This window comes from Cetorhinus maximus, chromosome 12 (assembly GCF_964194155.1).
Source record: "Cetorhinus maximus chromosome 12, sCetMax3.hap1.1, whole genome shotgun sequence".
Lineage (NCBI taxonomy): Eukaryota > Metazoa > Chordata > Chondrichthyes > Lamniformes > Cetorhinidae > Cetorhinus > Cetorhinus maximus.
In genome coordinates, this window is record NC_135890.1 from 64,198,934 (window position 1) to 64,222,155 (window position 23,222).

Genomic DNA, 23,222 nt, shown 5'->3' on the forward strand with positions numbered 1-23,222 from the left:
AAGAAGAAACAAAGCATTTGCGAAGCTTGATTGATCAGTTGTACTGATTGTGTAGTCAGACGAGACAAGATGTTCATTTTGATGTTTTGGAGTTAAGTACCATGATGAAGGACTGTAAGTTCAAAAAATGTTCGAAGGGCAAATAAAACATTAAAAACTTATAATCTGGATAAATGTGTACTTAAATTCCCATTCACAGGTCAGCCAAAAAATATGAATCTAGACATTTCTTAGTGATGCTTCACATGCTAATCTTCCGATGGGTATTTGAGTGCAGCTGGTGAAAATGGGAAATGTTGTTCTTTAGTTTGGGAAGCTAAGAAATTAAAAAAGGTTGTTAAAAATACTCTGGCTACTGAAACACTGGTTCTTGTGGAAGCAATAGAAATAGATTCTGGTCACCAATTGTTTTAAGTGATATTCGTACAATGGGTATACAATGGAGATAGTATGCCTATTGAATATTAAGTAGATAATCACACCTTATGCACACTCTCCGAGTGAGAAAATGTTATGGGTTGGAGAGAAAGGAAATCTCAAAAATTAAATGGGTGGATGCAAGTCATCAACTGTCTGTTTTACAAACATAAATGCATATCCCACAATGCGATTTGTTTTGAAATTTTTGTTGTACATATAAGTTTTAATTTCCATTTAAAGAGGGAATATTTTTAAAAATTTGTTCATGGATGTGGGCAACACTGGCTGGGCTAGCATTTACTGCCCATGCTCAGAGGGCATTAAGAGTCAACCACATTACTGTGGGTCTGGAGCCACATGTAGGTAGGGACAGCAGATTTCTTTCCCTCAAGGGCATTAGTGAACCATGTGGGTTTTTACAACAATCAGCAATGGTTTTATGGTCATCTTTAGACTTCTAACTCCAAATTTCTTTTGGTTTCAAATTTCACCATTTATCATGGCAGGATTTGAACCCTGGGTCTTTGGAATACTAGTCCAGTGACAATACCACTATGCCACTGCCTCCTCCTATCTGTTAATTGTATAGTAATTGTGTTTAATTGTAGGCAGGTGATGGAGATTCATTTGTGTCTCTATATAGACGCTGACTTAAACTATGGTTATTAACATTAGGAGGTGCATGCTTGTAATCTGTAACTGTGTAAATAAATGCTTGTAAAAGTGTGTAAAGATTGGCTCCAATTATGTCCTTCACCAGCTGGATGATAACAGCTGACATGACAACAGCACACCTATCCCAGTCAGCCCTGCAAAATTCTCCTCGCCAATAACTGGGGACTTCTCCCGGAATTGAAAGGGCTGTCCCACAGGCTAGCCAATAACAGCCTGACACAATCATACTCACCATTCTGTCAATGTCCCAGACTCCTTTTCATCACTATCCCTGGTATGTCCTGTCCCACCGACAGTAGCAACACAGTGGTATGCAGTCAGGAAGGAGTGGTCCTAAAAGTCCTCAAGATTGACCCCATACCCCATGGAGTGTCATGCAACACGTCATGGGCAAGGAAACCTCCTATTGATTACCACCTACCACCTTTCTCTCAACTGATGAATCGGTATTCTTCCATGTTGAACACCGCTGGGAAGAAGCACTGATTATAGAAAAGGCACAGAAGGTGCCCTGGGTGGGAGACTTCAGTGTCCATTACCAAAAGTGGTTCAGTTGCCTCACCAGTAATCAAGTCCTGAAGGACATATCTGCTAGACTGGCCTTGCACAAGGAAGAAATTTACTTGACATTGCCTTCACCAATCTTTCTACTGTGGATGCATCTGTCTTATGACAATATTGGAATCATGGAATAGTTTCAACAAAGAAGGCGGCCATTCTGCCAACAGGTCTTCCAGCTCTCTGCAAGAGTTATTTATCTAGTCCCACACTCCCAATCATTTCCCATAGCCCTGCAAATGTTTTATCTATTGATAATTATCCAATTTCCATTTGAAAGCTTGAATCTGCCTCCACCTTGCTCTCAGGCCACTCATGCCAGATTGTAACCACTCACTGCATAACAAGGTTTTTCCTCATGTTGTGACAAATATCTAGTTTATTTTGAGGTAATGTTTAGTTCTGGGAAGATTAAAGTTTAACTGTAGAAAATGGATAAATGCAACTGAAGCAGGTTGGGGTCTATTACACTTATAGAGTTGACTTAAGGGGTTAATAGCTAGAAAGGTAAGATCTTGAAACAGCAGGTAGGCTTACTTAGCTGGAAAGCTGGAGACATGATGTCTACACTGCTCATTAAGATGTGCTCTGCAGGGAGATGTTTTGTTCTGATCATTAGAGCTAAATTAGTTTAAAAACATTCAGTGAACCCTAAAAGGATTTGTCATTATTGCTTAAGAAGGAGCTTAAGAAGGTTCTCTAGTTTTAATTTATCTGTGTGTTGGCTGGGAAAGGGATTGTTCTGCAGCAGGGGAAAAGGCTGTACCAAAAGGGTACTGCTGTTAGCATGCTCCAAATATTTATGGCTTGAAGAATCCCCGGGAGCCATTCAATGTAGCTGTTAATTGCAGTTTGGACTTAATGTGGTTTGCAGCTCAGAGAAGCCCTGGGAGCAGTTTGGTGCAGTTATGGCTCAGGAGAAATCCAGGGGAGCTGAAAAGGTGGTGGAAGATCACTAATTCTGTGCTGGAGCCAGTTAGGGCTCAGAGATGCCCTAGGAGTCATTTATAGCTCAGCACAGCTGGGAAACTGTAATTCTGAGAAATCCAGGAGCAGTGCTAAAAACAAAAAGCTAAAAGCTACTGCGGATGCTGGAAATCCAAAACAAAATAAAAACAGAATTACCTGGAAAAACTCAGCAAGTCTGGCAGCATCGGCGGAGAAGAAATCAGTCAACGTTTCGAGCCCTCATGGCCCTTCAGCAGAACTGAAGCATAGTTTCAACAAGGGAGAAATATAAATTGGTTTAAGGTGGGTGGGGGGGAAGAGACACATTGAGGGTGTGGTGTGAGCAGATAATCAAAAGATGTCAGAGACAAAAGGGTCAAAGAGGTGTTGAAGGTGGTGGTCTTTGTCTGAGAAAAGTGCTAATTAAGAATGCAAGACAGGATATTCAAAGTACAGCTCTAGTGGGGGTGGGGTGGAAAGACTAAAGGTTTTAGTTTTAGATTTAAAAATAATGGAAATAGGTGGGGAAAGAAGAATCTATATAAATTATTGAAAAAAAAGGCGGGTGGGGGGGGGAAAAGAAACGGGGTGGGGATGGGGGGAGGGGGGTTTAAGATCTAAAGTTGTTGAATTCAATATTCAGCCCAGAAGGCTGTAAAGTGCCTAGTCGGAAGATGAGGTGCTGTTCCTCCAGTTTGCGTTGGGCTTCACTGGAACAATGCAGCAAGCCAAGGACAGACATGTGGGCAAGAGAACAGGGTGGAGTGTTAAAATGGCAAGCGACAGGGAGGTTTGGGTCTTTCTTGCGGACAGACCGCAGGTGTTCCGCAAAACGGTCGCCCAGTTTGCGTTTGGTCTCTCCAATGTAGAGGAGACCGCATTGGGAGCAACGAATGCAGTAGACTAAGTTAGGGGAAATGCAAGTGAAATGCTGCTTCACTTGAAAGGAGTGTTTGGGCCCTTGGACGGTGAGGAGAGAGGAAGTGAAGGGGCAGGTGTTGCATCTTCTGCGTGGGCATGGGGAGGTGCCATAAGTGGGGGTTGAGGAGTAGGGGGTGATGGAGGAGTGGACCAGGGTGTCCCGGAGGGAACGATCCCTACGGAATGCCGTCAAGGGGGGTGAAGGGAAGATGTGTTTGGTGGTGGCATCATGCTGGAGTTGGCGGAAATGGCGGAGGATGATCCTTTGAATGCGGAGGCTGGTGGGGTGATAAGTGAGGACAAGGGGGACCCTATCATGTTTCTGGGAAGGAGGAGAAGGCGTGAGGGAGGATGCGCGGGATATGGGCCGGACACGGTTGAGGGCCCTGTCAACGACCGTGGATGGAAAACCTCGGTTAAGGAAGAAGGAGGACATGTCAGAGGAGCTGTTTTTGAAGGTAGCGTCATCAGAACAGATGCGACGGAGGCGAAGGAACTGAGAGAATGGGATGGAGTCTTTACAGGAAGCGGGGTGTGAGGAGCTGTAGTCGAGGTAGCTGTGGGAGTCGGTAGGCTTGTAATGGATATTGGTGGACAGTCTATCATCAGAAATTGAGACAGAGAGGTCAAGGAAGGGAAGAGAAGTGTCAGAGATGGACCATGTGAAGATGATGGAGGGGTGGAGATTGGAAGCAAAATTAATAAATTTTTCCAGGTCCCGACGAGAGCATGAAGCAGCACCGAAGTAATCATCGATGTACCGGAGAAAGAGTTGTGGGAGGGGGCCGGAGTAGGACTGGAACAAGGAATGTTCCACATACCCCATAAAGAGACAGGCATAGCTGGGGCCCATGCGGGTACCCATAGCCACACCTTTTATTTGAAGGAAGTGAGAGGAGTTAAAGGAGAAATTGTTCAGTGTGAGAACAAGTTCAGCCAAACGGAGGAGAGTAGTGGTGGATGGGGATTGTTGGGGCCTCTGTTCAAGGAAGAAGCTAAGGGCCCTCAGACCATCCTGGTGGGGGATGGAGGTGTAGAGGGATTGGACATCCATGGTGAAGAGGAAGCGGTTGGGGCCAGGGAACTGGAAATTGTTGATGTGACGTAAGGTGTCAGAGGAATCACGGATGTAGGTGGGAAGGGACTGGACAAGGGGAGAGAGAAGGGAGTCAAGATAACGAGAAATGAGTTCCGTGGGGCAGGAACAGGCTGACACGATCGGTCTGCCAGGACAGTTCTGTTTGTGGATTTTGGGTAGGAGGTAGAAGCGGGCCGTCCGAGGTTGGGCGACTATCAAGTTGGAAGCTGTGGGAGGAAGATCTCCAGAGGAGATGAGGTCAGTGACAGTCCTGGAAACAATGGCTTGATGTTCTGTGGTGGGGTCATGGTCCAGGGAGAGGTAGGAGGAAACGTCTGCGAGTTGACGCTCAGCCTCCGCGAGGTAGAGGTCAATGCGCCAGACAACAACAGTACCACCCTTGTCAGCGGGTTTGATGACAATGTTGGGGTTGGACCTGAGAGAACGGAGTGCAGTGAGTTCAGAGAGAGACAGATTAGAATGGGTGAGAGGAGCAGAGAAATTGAGACGGCTAATGTCACGCCGACAGTTCTCAATGAAAAGATCAAGAGAAGGTAAGAATCCAGAGGGAGGGGTCCAAGTGGAGGGAGAATATTGGAGGTGGGTAAAAGGATCCGTTGAACGGGGAGAGGACTCCTGCCCAAAGAAGTGAGCACGGAGACGAAGACGGCGGAAGAAGAGTTCAGCATCATGCCGAGCCCGAAATTCATTGAGATGAGGGCGTAAGGGTATGAAACTAAGTCCTTTGCTGAGCACTGAACGTTCAGCATCGGAGAGGGGAAGGTCAGGGGGTATAGTGAATACGCGGCTGGGGCTGGGATTGGAAGATGGGGTGAGGACGGAGGGACAAGCAGGGGTGGAGGGTCCCCGATGGGTGTTGGAGTCGATGAGTTGTTGGAGCTTGCGTTCCTTAGCACTTGAGAGAAAGAGAAAAAGTTTCTTGTTGAGGCGACGGATGAGGCGAAGAATAAAATGAAACTGGGGGCACGCGCAGCTTTGAAAAAGGGTGCGGCGGTGCTGCTGGAGGGAGAGGTCGAGTGTGTTCATATGGCGGCGCATGGCACTGAGTGTGGATCTCAGAATGCGACGGGAACAGCAGTCCGAGAAACGTTTTATGTCCCGGAGATACCTGTAATCCTGGGTGGGTTCGAAACAAGAGGGATGGAATTTCAGTTGAAATCCACGTGGGGTGAGTCGGAGACGGAGACAGTCACTGAGAAAGGAGATATGGCTGTGAAAGCGGGTTTTAGTAAACACCTTGTCAAACACCAGGAGAGAAATGGAAAGCAATGAAGGTGAGCAGGGCAGAAGAGACAGTCGGAAATCCTGTCGGAGGACAGAACCATACTTCTTCCAAGAGGGCATTTTTTTGAAGAGAGGTGGCAGTCAATCAAACACAAAGATAAAAACAAAAAGCTAAAAGCTACTGCGGATGCTGGAAATCCAAAACAAAATAAAAACAGAATTACCTGGAAAAACTCAGCAAGTCTGGCAGCATCGGCGGAGAAGAAATCAGTCAACGTTTCGAGCCCTCATGGCCCTTCAGCAGAACTGAAGCATAGTTTCAACAAGGGAGAAATATAAATTGGTTTAAGGTGGGTGGGGGGGAAGAGACACATTGAGGGTGTGGTGTGAGCAGATAATCAAAAGATGTCAGAGACAAAAGGGTCAAAGAGGTGTTGAAGGTGGTGGTCTTTGTCTGAGAAAAGTGCTAATTAAGAATGCAAGACAGGATATTCAAAGTACAGCTCTAGTGGGGGTGGGGTGGAAAGACTAAAGGTTTTAGTTTTAGATTTAAAAATAATGGAAATAGGTGGGGAAAGAAGAATCTATATAAATTATTGAAAAAAAAGGCGGGTGGGGGGGGGAAAAGAAACGGGGTGGGGATGGGGGGAGGGGGGTTTAAGATCTAAAGTTGTTGAATTCAATATTCAGCCCAGAAGGCTGTAAAGTGCCTAGTCGGAAGATGAGGTGCTGTTCCTCCAGTTTGCGTTGGGCTTCACTGGAACAATGCAGCAAGCCAAGGACAGACATGTGGGCAAGAGAACAGGGTGGAGTGTTAAAATGGCAAGCGACAGGGAGGTTTGGGTCTTTCTTGCGGACAGACCGCAGGTGTTCCGCAAAACGGTCGCCCAGTTTGCGTTTGGTCTCTCCAATGTAGAGGAGACCGCATTGGGAGCAACGAATGCAGTAGACTAAGTTAGGGGAAATGCAAGTGAAATGCTGCTTCACTTGAAAGGAGTGTTTGGGCCCTTGGACGGTGAGGAGAGAGGAAGTGAAGGGGCAGGTGTTGCATCTTCTGCGTGGGCATGGGGAGGTGCCATAAGTGGGGGTTGAGGAGTAGGGGGTGATGGAGGAGTGGAGCAGTGCTAGCTTGGTGAAGCTAGCAGTTTGCAAAAGAGTTGGAATTGTGCTGGTAATTAGAGGCAGGAGTGCAGCTTTGTGAATCCCATGGAAAACAGTCTGAGGAGAAGAGATTGAACCATCAGGAGGTGAACAGTCATTGAGGCAGCCTGAGTTGGAGCAGTTGTTAAGGGAATTCAGAGGCTAAGCCTTCGAAAGTGAAGAGTTGAAATCCCTCCTGAAGGAGGCAGAGTTTTACCCAGATTTTGTGACTCCGCGGTCACTGATGTCTGGGCAGATTGCTGAGAAATCCATGGGATCCATCTTGGTCACATCTGCCTTCTAATGTGCAATGTAGTGTGTTTGACCATGGTTAGCCTATTAATTCATATTACCTTATGATAATTCTGAATGTTACAGTATAAGATAGATATCGTAAATTATTTTGCTTTTCTGACTTTGTATAGTAAAGTTTGTTTTGCTTGTTTAAAACTGTAGAATCTTGTGGATTTATCTCCCAGTGGGTAACTGGGATTTCAAACTTTTGCCTACTTTAAACAAAAAGTTACTGGTCCCTAGCCAGATTGTTCCATTGTCACCATTGGTTCTTTTGCCAATCGCCTTAGATCAGTGCCCTCTGGCTCTTGACATCTCCACCAATGGGAACAGTTTCTCCCTGTCTACTGTGTCCAGACCCCTCATGATTTTGAATACCTCTATCAAATCTCCTCTCAAGCTTCTCAATTCTAAGGAGAACAATCACAGCTTCTCCAATCCAACAACGTAAATGAAGTCCCTCAACCCTGGAAACATTCTTGAAAAGCAGGTGAACCCAGAATATTACTTAAGAGTAAGAAGAGTATATAAATTAGTTAAACTTAAAATGAAAACTGATATTAGGATGAAAGCTATCAATGAAAGTACCAGACATGTTGGTAATAATATCTGTGAGGAGATAATAGAGATAAAGGCAGCACTGGCTGAAAATACCTCTAAAGGAGAATTTAAGTCCCAGGGGTAGGCAACAATAGCAGAATTAGTATTTCAGAGCAATGAGTTTCAATGGGAGACTTTGGTGGGAAGGTTCAGTTAACAGAAAAAGGGGCAACAGAGGGAGATTGTTGTTCATTTCAAAGGGGCAGTGTTGTTCGCAGGAGGAGGAGAGATGAAACTGTACTGAACTCAATGACAGGCATGATGAAGGTGCTTGAAATTCTGCTTTTCAGTGAAGCATCATTTTAATAAGAAATAAAAACATAAAATGCTGGGAAAACTCAGCAGGTCTGGCAACATCTTTGGAGGAAGAAACAGAGTTAACGCCTCGAGTCCATTATGACCCTTCTTCAGAGCATTTACTTTCATCATTTTAAGAAGGGTGCTCTGTAGTTTCTGCTTTCTACTGGGTGTCTGTACTCCTGTATCCTGGTTCTTTATCTTATTCCTCAGCACTAGTATATTGAGTACCTGAGTAATGTAATAGACCAGAGCTCCAGGACAATGCAGCTCACTTGATTAGCATCCTATCTACCACCTTAAACATTCACTTCCTCCACCATGAACGTACAGTAGCAGCAGTGTGTACCATCTACAAGATGCACTGCAGCAACTCACCAAGGCTCCTTCAACAGCACCTTCCAAACCCACGACCTCTAATACCTAGAAGGACAAGGGCAGCAGACACATGGGAACACCACCACCTGGAAGTTCCCCTCCAAGTCACTCGCCATTCTGACTTGGAAATATATCACTGTTCCTTCACTGTCGCTGGGTCAAAATCCTGGAACTCCCTCCCTAACAGCACTGTAGGTGTATCTACACCACATGGACTGCAGCGGTTCAAGAAAGCAGCTCATCACCACCTTTCAAGGGAATTTAGGAATGGGCAATAAATGCTAGCCTAGCCAGCGATGCTCACATCTGAACATGATAACAAGCAGATAGAGTAACATGGAAACTGGTGAACACATGACAATTTGCAGTTGATCTCCACCAGGGGTAGGACAAGGAGGCAATTCTCAAACCAACCCCAGCCAGAATGGGAGCCCATGTTGGTACCAATCTGATCCACACTGGCTGTCAAGCTGACCACTACCCCCATTTACCAGGGCCCCTCACCTTGGAATACTGTGACAGCATATGCAATTACATGCATGTTGTGGAGCTATGGATAGTAATGGTAGCAGTTCCAATCTCTTTCCATCACATGGCTGACCAAGAATCTCTCCCACTCTAACTGCCTGTCCCTGGTGTGTGTTGAAAGAATTTGCAGGTTGATACTCAACTGGTCTGGCCGCATTATGAACACTCCTTCCTTGGCCATCAAGTCCTGGAGTGAGACTCGAACCTGAAGATTCTGACACAGAGGCAGGGACGATACCCACTGCACCACAAGACCTCGACATTTATTCATTGTTCCTATACCATCATTTCAAGGCTCACGCAAGAGGGTTAGTTGGGTGGGGTGTGAAGGATCCTGCCTGTGCTGCAGAGCTAAAACTGAGCAAGAGGCAAGGGAGAACCTTAACAAAAATACATGGAGACAATCACATTTATTCACCAATGCGAGGACGAGAGGGTTGGGAGCTGGGGAGGTGTGTACAGGGGCTGGTGGTCAGTATGATCAGGTGGCACAGGAGTTTCTGTGATGAAGGCCGGTTTGTGTCTCTGGTTTAAGTCTGCCCCATGTTATTTTCTTCTTCAGGTGAGGTTCGATTCTGTCGTCTCCATTTTGCTCTTCGGTTTTTGAACCAAACCTGTCAATAGGCAACAGAATGAGACTTGCTGCATTACTAATAGGAGCTAGACGGCAACAACACCCAGCAATTCACTATCAAGAGGCAACCGGCTTGAGGAGCAGCTCAGACACCTGACCCTGGAGGCAAATGTTACCCTGCGCATGTGCTGTTGAGATAAGCAAACCTATCCTGTCACAGCTGAGCTCTGCCTCAAGGACCATATCATAACTTCAACTCCCTGTCACAGCCAGACAGCTGCGGGACATCTGATGGGCAGTGATCAGGTAGAAAGCACACCTAATGATGCCGGGTGCCCCATGAATCAAAACCCTTCTTCCCTCACCACTTTATGAGCCACACGTTTAATTCTCTAATCTGCTTAACCCTATGCCAGTTGGCACATGGTTCAGGTAACAATCCAGAGATGATTATCCTTGACGCTCTGCATTTTAAATTGGACTTTAACTCCATAAACTCTCCCAACAGAACATTATTCCTGCTTCTACCTATGTTGTTTTCCTACAGGGAACATGAAAGCTGGGTCCTCTCCCTTTTACATCATGTTCATCTCTAGCCACGAAGATATGTCCTTAACCCTGGCACCAGGCAGGAGAAACAACCTTCTGAACCCTCAGTCCTGGCTGCAGAGAACAGGATCTATCCCCCTGACTGTACTGTCCACTATCACTACCACATTCCTCTTCGCTCCTCCCAAGAAAATGACATCCTTTACCATGGTGTCATGCTCAGGTTGCTCATTGTTCTCACCTAATCAGGTAGCAAACACATCGTACTTGTTGGTCAAAGGCAAGGGCATTCTCAAGGGCAATTAGGGATGGACAATGAATGCTGACCCGGGTGATGCCCACATCCCATGAAAAAAATCAGATAGGTAAATGTAATCGGATTAATCAGAGTAAGCAGATAGTGGAGTTCTAATGAATGGCCATGATCTGAAATGTTAACTCTGCTTCTCTCTCCACTGATGTTACCAGATCGGCTGAGTATTTCTAGCATTTTCTGTTTATTATATGAGCAGATAGTGTTCTATGTGAATTAGAAATTCCTAATATCAGTCCTGAAACTATCTTTTACCACCTTGAACCTGTGGTCTTTTGTACTATCACAATTTAAATTTGATTTCTGGCTATGCGTTAGATATATATTCAGTGGTTATCACTCATCTCTGGGTCAGAAGTCATTGGTCCAAAACCCACTTCAGAGTCTTGAGCGTATAATTTAGGCTGACACCCCAGTGCCTGCTGAGAGAGTGCTGTATTTCAGAGGTGCTGTCATTCAGATAAACCATTAAGCTAAGGCTCTGTCTGACCTTTCGAGTGAGTATAAAAAATCCCATGGCATTATTTCGAAGAAGAGCAGGAGTCCTGGCCAATATTAACCCCTCAATTAACATTATCACATTGCTGTTGATGGGAGCTTACTGTCCACAAATAAACTGCTCCATTTCATACATTGCAACAGTGATGACACTTCAGCCAATGAAGTATTTTTTGTAAAAAATACTTTCAGATGACTTAAGAATATAAAAGACACATAAAAATGCAAATCTTTCATTCTTTCTTGAGCAAGGGATCAGGAGTAAGGGATCAGAGGACAGATCCGGGGGCTGGACTAATGGTGGAGAAATGAGGGGTCAGGAGGAAGATTTCATGAGTGAAGTTGGAAGAACGAGGGTTCAGGGAAGAGGTCAGGAGGGAGCATGCAGGAGGGAAGGGTCAGGAGGGAGGGGGTCAGTGATTCCTCCCGACCCCTACCTCCACTCTCTCCTCCCGCAGTTGCACTTGTTTGGCCAGCTGCTCCCGGCTCACCACATCTGGATACTGATTGCGTTGGAAGAACTCCTCCAGGGCTGCTAGCTGCTCCTCAGTGAAGATGGTTCGATGACGTCTAGTGCGCTTGTAGAGCTGATGGGATTCATGCAGCTCCCCCATTGGCCCAGCTACCTGCAAGAGAGGAGGGCCCAGCGTCTGGACCCAGTGAGAGCCACACGCTGACCCAAAGTTAATGTCAATGCTATTGAATACAGGAGAGGCCCAACGGTCAGTGACAAAGTAACAGGAGTGGGCCATTCCAGCCCTCAGACTATTCCATTGTTCATGGTTGATCTGTATCTCAGCTTCACTTAATTGCCTTGTTCCCATAGCTGTTAACACCCTTGCCTAACAAAAATATAACATTCTCAAAACTAAAATTTTCAATGGACACCCAGCCTAAACTGCTCTTTGTGAGAGAATTCCTGATTTCCAATAGGGTTTATGTGAAGAAATGCTCCCTGACATCAGTCCTGAATGGCCTGGTTCTAATTTTAAGGTTCTTCCCCCTTGTTCTGGACACTCCCACCAAAGGAAATATGTGCTCTATCAAATCTTTTAATCATCTTAAACACCTCAATCAGATCGCCCATTAACCTTCTAACTTCAAGGGAATACAAACTTGGTGTATACAGCCCATCTCCATAGTTTAATCCCAGTAAGGTTCTGGTGAATCTACACTGCACTCTCTCCAAGGCCAATTTATCCTTCCTGAGGTTCAGGGCCCACAGCTGAACACGGAACTCCAGGTGTGGACTAAATCAGAGTGTGATACAACTGAAGCATAACATCCACCCCTTTGTATTGCAGCCCTCCTGAAATAAAGGCTATTATTCCATTAGTCGTTTTAATCATTATTTTGCACCTGTCCATTAGTTTTTAGTGATGTCTATACATGGACTTCTAAACCTTCCCACTCCACTTTCTCACCATTTAGAAAATACTCTGATCTCTTTCTTAGGTCCAAAGTGGATTATCTCTCACTTCCCCACATTGAACTCCATCTGCCAGTTTTGCCCACTCACTTAATGTACCAATGTTCCTTTGCAATTTTCTGCTCCCATCTACACTACTTACTGTGCCACCTAACTTAGTGCTGTCAGCAAACTTGGATATACTTGGTCCTCATTCCCTTCATCTTAATCAATGAGAAATATAGCAAAAAAGCTGTAGCCCCAGTCCAGATCCCTGTGGGACAGCACGAGTCACATCCTGTCAGCTGGAGTACATTCCTACTGTCTTCTACCCCCTAATCAACTCCCTATCCCTGTCAATAGGTTACCTCCATTGCATGCACTCTCAGCTTCAACTTTAGCCAACAGTCTGAAAACTTTTTGGAAGCCCACATAAATAACACTCCTTATCTACAATGTTAGTTACCTCCACAAAAAATCCAACTAGGCTCAATGTAAATTCATGCTATCTCTCTCTGATCAGTTCATATTTGTTCAAGTGCTCAGTTACCCTGTCCCCAATAACAGATTTGAGTAACTTCCCCATGATTAATAGGACTATCAAGTCCTAGTTTATCCCTCACACTGTTCTTACATAGTTATCTGAAGAGGAAATATTTGCAGGGTACTGGCAAAAGGCACAAGTGAAGTGTTATTGCAGAGAGCTGGCACAGGCACAATGGGTTGGAGTTGCCTCTTTCTGTGCTGTAACCGTTCAATGATAAATCATGTAGTGACATTTGTAATTGTCCAATCCAAAGGGGACAATTCCTGAAATGAGAGCATTTTGGAAGATCATAATTTCTGATTTCCTCACCTATTCTTAATAACCTAAGGTGGAACCCATCAGGTCCTGGGGACTGCACTGTTTTTAGTCTCATTATATTCTTCATTACCTTTTTTACTGGTATTAGATTTTGTAAGTTCCTTCTCTTGATTTATTTTCAGTTTACCTTGTATATCGGGTACTTTATTCTCTCCCTCTACTGTGAAAACTGACACAATAGAAGTATTTTGCAAATCTCACATTTCCTGATCTTCAATTACAAAAGCACCTGCTCCTGTCATTTACTCTTATCCAACTTCTCCTTCTTAATGTACTCTTAAAAGTTTCAGTGTTGCTCTTAGACTTGGAAATTTTTCTCGTATTCATTTTTGCAGCTTTTATGATTTTCTTTGTGCCCCTTTGCTTTCCTTTTTATCTCCCAGTGCCTCAGATTTAACACTGCTCTTGCATTTGTATAGGCTCTTTTCTTTATACTGTTTTTCACTTCACTTGTTGACCAAGGTTCTTTGATTACTCGAGTGGAGTTCTTACTCTTTAGGGCAATGTCCAGGTATGATATGATGCCAAATACCTTTCTGAACACCTCCCATGGTTTGTTTGTATCTTTCCCCATCAACAGTTCTGCTCAGTCTACAGTGGCCAATGTCTGCATTATCTGGTCAAAGTTCACTTTACCTAAATTTAAAACTTTGGTTCATAAGCCACCCTTCTCCCTCACAAACCCAATATTAAATTCCATCATGCTATGGTCATTGTTAGCTAGGTGTTCCCTTGCAGTTAGATTGTTGACTAATTCAGATTCATTACTCATTACTAAATCGAAGACAGAATGTTGGTTCAAGAACATGTTCCAGAAGACAGTCTGGAATCTACATTACTTACAGAGATCATCATCTTCTCATTGATATACTGACTGCAGTTGACAAAATGACTTCCAGACTTTTCAATATATGGTACAATGATCCCATCAAGAGTGACTGAAGTTCTCGTTAGTCTGCTCAAATTTACCAAACCTTTCAGCTAAGATTTAGTTGTGAATGAATTTGTTTATGTGAGTGCTCCAATTCATGTAGCAGAGACAAGAGGCTCCAGGCTTTGGGCCCCAGTCTGTGCTGAGCCGAGACCAGCTGTACACGAGGCTCAATTCCCAGAGTTAACCAGAGATCCTTCAATGCATCAGCTGGACATCGGTCTTGTGTAGGCATGAGGTGAAAACACACTGGATGTAGGTGCTGAGACCAGGAGGGGAAGAGGTGGATTTTGTGGACAAGATGGGCTCGGAGAGAGCACATAAGGAGACAGGAGAGAAACTAGAAGAAGGTGAGAGTTCAGGACTAAGGCAGGGGGGGCTTTAAAGGAAGCTTGGCCAGGCAGGCTAGTAGAAAGGAAGGAAGCAGCAGAGGCAGCTGATCAGATTGCCTCAATCTTTGTGACAAAAGAGCCCATGAACTCCTTATGCTTGTTGTTGGAGTAGAAGGTGGGGGAGACAGAGGAGAGGGGTTAAAGAATTTTATACATAAAACAAGTCAAACCTGTGATTAGATTCCAGTTTTAACATATTTTTGAATATCTGTAATTCTATATATGCTGTAACATGCAACATGCTCTCAGATGTTTGGTTTTTCACAGAGTAGCCACTCGAAGGGCGGAATCACAGAATCACAGTGCAGAAGAGGCCCTTCAGCCCATCGAGTCTGCAGCAACACGTGAGAAACACCTGGCCTACCTACCTAATCCCATTTACCAGCACTTGGCCCATAGCCTTGAATGTTATGACGTGCCAAGTGCTCATCCAGGTACTTTTTAAAGGATGTGAGGCAACCCGCCTCCACCACCCTCCCAGGCAGCGCATCCCAGACCGTCACCACCCTCTGGGTAAAAAAGTTTTTCCTCACATTCCCCCTAAACCTCCTGCCCCTCACCTTGAACTTATGCCCCTTCGTGACTGACCCTTCAACTAAGGGGAACAGCTGCTCCCTATCCGCCCTGTCCATGCCCCTCATAATTTTGTATACCTCAATCAGGTTGCCCCTCAGCCTTCTCTGCTCCAACGAAAACAACCCAAGCCTATACAACCTCTCTTCATAACTTAAATGTTTCATCCCAGGCAACATCCTGGTGAATCTCCTCTGCACCCCCTCCAGTGCAATCACATCCTTCCTATAACGTGGCGACCAGAACTGCACACAGTACTCCAGCTGTGGCCTCACCAAGGTTCTATACAACTCCAACATGACCTCTCTACTTTTGTAAACTATGCCTCAATTGATAAAGGCAAGTGTGCCATATGCCTTTTTCACCACCCCACTAACATGCCCCTCTGCCTTCAGAGATCTATGGACACACACGCCAAGGTCCCTTTGTTCCTCAGAGCTTCCTAGTGCCATGCCATTCATTGAATACTTCCTTGTCAAATTACTCATTCCAAAGTATATCACCTCACACCTTTCAGGGTTAAATTCCATCTGCCACTTATCTGCCCATTTGACCACCCCATCTATATCTTCCTGTAGCCCAAGACACTCAACCTCACTGTTAACCGCCCGGCCAATCATTGTGTCATCCGTAAATACACCGTTTCCATGTCGGGCAGGCTCTCATTCACCCGCTGGTGCATCATGCCGGGCGCCATGTTTAAAGTCCAGCTGCAAGTACACCGCTCATTGCTTCCAGCTTCCACTGCTGCATGGAAGACATGGCCAGCAAAGGAAAAAAGACCATAGCCCCCCGCTTCAATGACAGGCCCCTCGAAGGACAGCTGGATGCTTTGGAGGCCCACCGGGATGTCCTGTACCCCCGCTCTGGCTGTAGGATGGGCAGCAATGTGACCAATCCAGCTTGGGAGGCGGTGGCAGTGGTGGTCAGCGCCAACACCCTTCAGAAGAGGACAGCCACCCAGTGCTGCAAGAGGATGAATGATCTTCTCTGTTCTGCCAGGGCAAGTCAGTCTTTTCATCAGTCTGAACTCACACACTCACAAACCCATCACACATCCACATGGATCTCACCCACTGCCAGTTCAAGGGACATCACCATTCACTCTCTCACACACACCATCATTGTCCTCATCCCGTTCATGGGACCACTCATCACCCACACAGGCCCGGCATAACTATCATCTGGCCTGGCAGGTGTCTTGCTTACTCTTCCTCCATCTTATCCACGTAGGACAAGCTGGCACACAACAAGAGGGAGAGGTCGCAGACCGCTGGCAGAATGTCCGAAATCAAGGTCCTCACGGACTTTGAAAACAATCCCACCCAGCTGGCCAGCCACTATCTGGATCGGTCCTGTGGTGAGGTCGGTGCTCCAGCAGTGCAACATCCATCAGACAACCATACTGTTAGTGATGTGTCCTTTTTCACACGCCACTGTCATGCACTAATTATCTCCTCTTGCTTTCGCAGGCACATCTGCCAAACAGCCGACAGAGTCCATGACCCAGGAACTCCAATCAAGCCTTGAAGAACCTCTGGTGAGGAATCTGGAGGCCCCCTCCCTGAAGTCCCGTCATAGCGCTCACCCACACCCTCCACCAGTGCAGACACACACCTCGGTGGGACCTAGCTTTAGAGTAGCCTCAGGATCACAATCTGGTGAGCACATCGCACTGTCTGATCCACAGCAGGCGGAGGCAGGGTCTTCCCTGGTCCCCAGCACTCGGAGGACTGCTGGAGGCCAGAAATTTGCTGAGTCCGAGTCAGACTCTGGACTCGGTCATGTCACTTTTGCCGGAGCTGCAAAGGCAAGCTCGGGAACATTAGGAAGGGATGTCTGCTGCACTCCTCGGATTGCTAGGCACGATGGAGAAGTCTGTCCGTCTTCAGGCTGAGTTGATAGTGCCGGCATGCCAACGCACCGAGGTCAACACTGGTATGGTGGTGGCTGCCATGGAGACCTTGGTCTTCCCTGTGCTCTGTGCAGTCTTCAGACCAAAGTGATGGTCCAGCCTCACACCCCCTGGACACATTACTAATGCCTGCACCTCGATGGTGCTGGTCATTGCTGCCAGAATGTATTGGGCAGGCGTCACACAATTCCCTCATTCTCTCAGTGTGCTCTCAGCACCTTTAAGGTGGAGCTGTCCCCCATCTCTTCAGCATCTGTGTCCACTGATGCTGTGCTCCAGCTCCTGAAGGGCTCAGGTGCTGAAGGTGGACAAAGCATCAGAACTTCTAAAGTTTCATGGCTGCATCTCAACGAAATAATCTTGATCACGCAAGCGAGCTGCCCTCGGCCAGACAGGAGTCAGACATTCTCAGAGGCTATGTAAAGATTTACAGAGTGTCCTCACTGCATGTCATCATCATCCTCCTGCAATTGAGTGACTATTAGGGCCTCCACTGCATTTCCATGACAGAAGCGTTCTCACAGAGGGTATTCACGCTGCCATAAGCGAGACTGGAGTCAAAGTTCACAAATGCGATGTGAGGATCCATGGGGGTCACCTCACTGCATGTCGTCAACATCCTTTACAAATCTAGCAGCTATGAGGGCCTCCTGAGTGTCTGCCTCGTCTGGCCAGTGCGAGGGCCTCATCCCCATCATCATCGCCTCTGAGGACCTCCTCAGCCTTGTGCCCGCTGGCGTCCTCCTCATCAGAGGAGAGGTGCAGCTCCTCCATCTCCTCCTCAGCCAGCTCCATTCCCTGTGGCAGTGCCAGGTTGTAAAGGGCACAGCAGATGATGACAATGCGTGACACCCTCTGTGGACTGTTTTGCAGGGCTCCACCAGACCGGTCCAGGCATCGAAGCCTCATCTTCAGCATCCCAATGGTCTGCTCCACTAAGTTGTGAGCTGCAGCATGAGCCTCATTATAGCATCACTCTGCTGCAGTCTGAGGCTGCCACATGGGTGTCATCAGCCACGGCCTCTGCAGGTAGACCTTGTCTCCGAGGAGCCAACCCTGCAGCTTCTGTGGACCCTGGAAGGCTCCAGGGATCTGTGACCGACTGAGGATGTAGGCGTCGTGCACAATCCCTGGAAACTGTGCGCACACCTGCAGGATGCATTTCTGGTGGTCGCAGACCATCTGCACATTCAGTGAGTGGAATCCCTTGTGGTTGATGTAGTCCACTGTGTATAGCGATGGAGACCTGAGCGCCACATGAGTGCAGTTGATTGTATCCTGCACCTGTGGGAATCCCATCTCCTGGGAGAATCCAATGGCCCTTCCATCTTGGCTGTCCTGGTCCTGGGCGCAATGCACCAAAGTTGTGTGCCCTGGAGAAGATAGCATCCATGACCTCATGGATGTATTTGTGGGTGGCGGCTTGTGGCATAGAAATTAAGCACTGCTGTCACTTTCACAGCCACTGGCAGTGGATACCCTCCATGTCCCCTTGGCACCAAGTCCTGCAGTCAGTGTCAGATGTGAGCGACCGGGTCCCTAAACATGCATAGTCATTCACGACACTGGTTCTCGGTCATCTGCAAGAATGACAGGTGGCGTCTATAGACCCTGGGTGTCGCTAGGTGCCAACCAGCCATGGCTCGCTGTCACTCCTGGGCAGCATGTGCGGGAGCCCCTACTGCCCCTTCTTCCTGAGGTTTCTGCTCCTGCCTTGCACAGCCAGGAGCCTCAGTTGCTCTCCCCTCCATCTTCTCCGCTCTCTGTAGGCCATCAGGCAAACAGCTAGGTCACCAGGATCCATAATCCTGACGTGGTCCTCCTGTGGCATATAAGAGAAAGAGACGTGGTTAGCACGGGTGTACTTAGCACCTTTCCTGGCCCTGTGTGACTGCCCCTTAAGGCTTCCCAAAGAGTGCTGGTCACCCCTCAGATGGCCAGAGATGAGTGCACTGCATGGCTGCTCTGTCAGCCTGTGATATGGAGGAGATAGCTCTTAACCGGGATGCTGAGATTGCAAGGGGCTGTGAGCGCCTCCAATAGTGACTGCTGCATGGCCAGCGTGGGTGAGGAGATTGTACAACATGTGCAGTCCAACTGCTCCACCATCCTGTAAAGTGGTCGCGGACTCACAGTCTGTACCCAGTTGGGGGGGGCGGGGGCAGGAGGGCGGGGTTTGGGGGGAGATTTGCGGTAAGGGAGCGCTTGGTGGCACTTTGGTGCCTCTACTTCAAGTTAATGGCTTTGATCTAATATCCATTACAGAGAAGAGTTTGCTGATTGTACTGTAACTATTTTATGACTAATTCTATCAAGGATCTCAGCTCAGCAAATCAAAAAAGTAATTTTAGTTCGGGTCGAGCTAACAAACAGGAGCAGAAAAATCGAGCTGGAGTCATTTATCGTCTTCCTAACAGTAGTTGTAGTGTAGGGCAGAGTATAAACTAAATATTCCAGGATTCTTAACTTTTAGAAGAGATCAGCAGAATGGAAAAGGAATGGTAGCACTGATAATAAAGGATGGAATAAAAATGGTTGCCAGAAATGGTTCCAGGGATGAGGAACTTCAGTTCCAGATTGGAATAGTTGGGACCCTTTTCCTTGGAGAAGAGGAGGTTGAAAGGCAATTTGATAGAGGTGTTCAAAATTATGAGGGGTCTGGACAGAGTAGAAAGGGAGAAACTGTTCCCATTGGTGGAACGATTGAGAACCAGAGGGCACAGGTTTAATGTAATTGGCAAAAGAAGCAATGGAGATTTGCGGAAAAAGCTTCTCACAGAGTGAGTAGTTAGGATCTGGAATGCACTGCCTGAGAGAGTGGTGGTGGCAGGGTCAATCAAGGCTTCAAAATGGAATTTTGTTATTATCTGAAAAGAACAAATGTACAGGTTTACGGTGAATTGCTCCTTTAGAGAGCCAGCACAGATGCAATGGGTCGACTGGCTTCCTACTGTACTGTAACTATTTTATCACTAATTCTACGAGTCATTTATTGTCCTCCTAACAGTAGATATAGTGTAGGGCAGCGTATAAATCAGGCAATTAGAACCACGGCCGGGATTTTCTGGCTCTGTTGCGTGTGGGACCTGCCCCAGGTGAGGCGGCGCCACAGCCAGAAGTCCATTGACTTGCGGCAGGACTGAAAGTCCTGGCAGCAGGCGGGGGCGGAAAATCCCACCCCACATGTCACAAGGATAATACAGTAATCATGGGGCTTTAATCTTCATATATATTGGGAAAACTAAATGTACAGTGTCAGTGTGGAGGATGATTAGATGGAATGTATACAAGATAGTTTTGTAGACCAGTATGTTGAGGAATCAATTAGGGAACAGGTTATTTTAGATCTAGTAACTTTCAATGAGTCAAGGTTAATATTGATCTGTAACTTCCGAGCTCCCCAGCGTTGGATTTGGGGCATACCGCAAAGATGCATTGGGGAATCCCTCTGGCAAGTCCCCAGGTAAGGGTTTGCACAGCAATTGTCCAGGAGTGCTAACATCCTCTGGACAATTGCGCTGCACTGGGAAGCATCCGAAAATGCGACTGAAATGGCAAACTTTGATGGTTCCACAGGGCTTATACCAATAGTTATCCAGAAAAGGTTAGAAGAATTAAAACCTCTTCTAACTTTTGGGTAACTATTGTAAAGACCCAAACCGACCCCATGGGACTCCCCCCACCGCCCCCACCATGGACTCCCCCCGCCCCCTCTCCAGCCTCCGACAACCCCACCTGCTGCCACCCTACCGACCTCAGGACCCCTGACATCAGATCCCCCCCACCGACCTCGGACCCTCTGCCCAGACCTCGGAACCCTCGATCCCCGAATGCCCCCACCTCCCCCCGACCCTTGACCTCCGGACACCCCCCCACGGACACCCATACGCCCTGGACATTCAACACCTCCCCCACTGACCTCTGAACACCCCCAAACCCCAAATCCTATCTGCTTACCTGAGACACTTACCTTCTCCCTGGCCTGTCAATTTCCCAGGCCCTTTAAATTTACCTGCTTTACGGCAGTGAGTGCTGTGAAAAAGAGGGCGTGACATCCTTGAATATGCTGGATTTAGACTTTGCTGGGGCCTGCTAGGATTCTCTCGATGCAGGTTCCAAGCAGCTCTGGCAAACAGAAGTGCCGGACAACTACATCTGCAGGAACTGTACCCAATTGCAGCTCCTCACAGACCGCATGAATCGGTTAGAGCAGCAGTTGGATGCACTTTTCAATACCAGGCAAGTGTGCATTTATTTCTTCTAATTTCTGTGGGCCGGTAGGAGTGTGATGGAATACTCCCCACTTGCCTGGTTGAGTGAAGCTCCAATGACACTCAGGAAGCTTGATACCATCCAGGAAAATCAGCCCACTTGATTGGCAGCCCCTCCATCACCTTCAACACCACGCCCTCCACCACTAATGAACAGTAGCAGCAGTGTGTACCATCTACAAGATGCACTGCAACAACTCACCAAGGCCCCTTCAACAGCACCTTCCAAACCTGTGATCTCTACTGCCTAGAAGGACAAAGACAGCAGATACATTGGAACACAACCACCTGCAAGTTCCCCTACAAGCCACACACCATCCTGACTCGGACCTATATCACCATTCCTTCACCGTCACGAGGTCAAAATCCTGGAACTCCCTCCCTAACAGCACTGTGGATGTATCTACGCATGGACTGCAGCAGCTCAAGAAGGCAGCTCACCACCACCTTCTCAAGGGAAATGAGGGATGGACAATACATGCTGGCCTAGCCAGCAATGCTCACGTCCCATGAAAAGAATTCTTAAAAAGGTGGCATTGTAAGCTGTGTAGTTGGAAGCTTAAAATTATAAAGAGATAGTGATAAATAACTTGAATGGGGAAAACTGTGATTCAATATTGGTAAATATGAAGTCATCCGCTTTGGATCCAAAAAGCTTAGTGCATGGGGCTTCTTAAATGGTGAAAATGGAATTCTTAAATGGAAACAGCAGTTATTAGATTTAAATTAATTTATTAAACAGTTCTAGAAATGGCAGTTGCTGGAGTGAAGTGCTTCACCTGTGGGATGTGGGAAATCTGTGACGCTTCAAGTGTCCCGGACAACTACATCTGCAGGAACTGTACCCAATTGCAGCTCCTCACAGACCACATGGATCGGTTAGAGCAGCAGTTGGATGCACTTAGGAGCATTCAGGTGGCGGAAAGTGTCATAGATAGGAGTTTTGCAGACGTGGTCACACCCAAGGTACAGACGGATAGATGGGTGACCGCTAGAAGGGGCAGGCAGTCAGTGCAGAAATCCCCTGTGGCTGTCCCCCTCTCTAACAGGTATTCTGTTTTGGATACTGTTGGGGGGGGGATGGCCTATCAGGGGAAAACAACAGTTGGAGCCAGAGCAGTGGCACCACGGCTGGCTCTGTTGTTCAGCGGAGGGGTCAAAGCATAGAAGAGCAATTGTCATAGGGGATGCTATAGTCAGGGGCTCAGATAGATGCTTCTGTGGTCATGAAAGAGACACCAGGATGGTATGTTGCTTCCCTGGTGCCAGAGTCCAGGATGTCTCTGATCGGGTACAGGACATTCTGAAGGGGGAGGGAGAACAGCCAGAGGTTGTGGTACACATTGGTACTAATGACATAGGCGGGAAGAGTTCAGGGAGTTAGGCAGAAAGTTAAAAAACAGGACCTCTAGGTTTGTAATCTCAGGATTACTCCCTGTGCCACGTGCCAGTGAGGCTAGAAATAGGAGGATAGTGCATCTAAACACGTGGCTGAACAGATGGTGTAGGAGGGAGGGTTTCCAATATCTGGATCATTGGGATGTCTTCCGGGGCAGGTGGGACCTGTACAAGAAGGACGGGTTGCATCTAAACTGGAGGGGCACCAATATCCTGGCTGCGAGGTTTGCTAGTGTTACTTGGGAGGGTTTAAACTAATATGGCAGGGGGGTGGGAACCAGAGCAATAGGTCAGCAGGTGAAATAAATGACTGGGAACTAGTGAATATGGCCAGTAGGACTAAGAGGAAGAGCAGGCAGGGACAAATTACTGAACACAGTGGGACTGGGGGTCTGAAATGGATTTGTTTCAATACGAGAAGTATAACAGGCAAGGCAGATGAGCTTAGAACTT

At 47.0% G+C, this 23,222-nt stretch overlaps 1 long non-coding RNA gene across 1 annotated transcript; it reads left to right on the forward strand.

The window, feature by feature from the left end:
- Window positions 1–1,390: 1,390 nt before the first annotated feature.
- Window positions 1,391–12,351, forward strand: LOC144687083 (uncharacterized). Its single transcript, XR_013578055.1, has 2 exons — window positions 1,391–1,485; window positions 9,645–12,351. It is a non-coding gene; the product is annotated as an uncharacterized LOC144687083 (long non-coding RNA).
- Window positions 12,352–23,222: the final 10,871 nt, after the last annotated feature.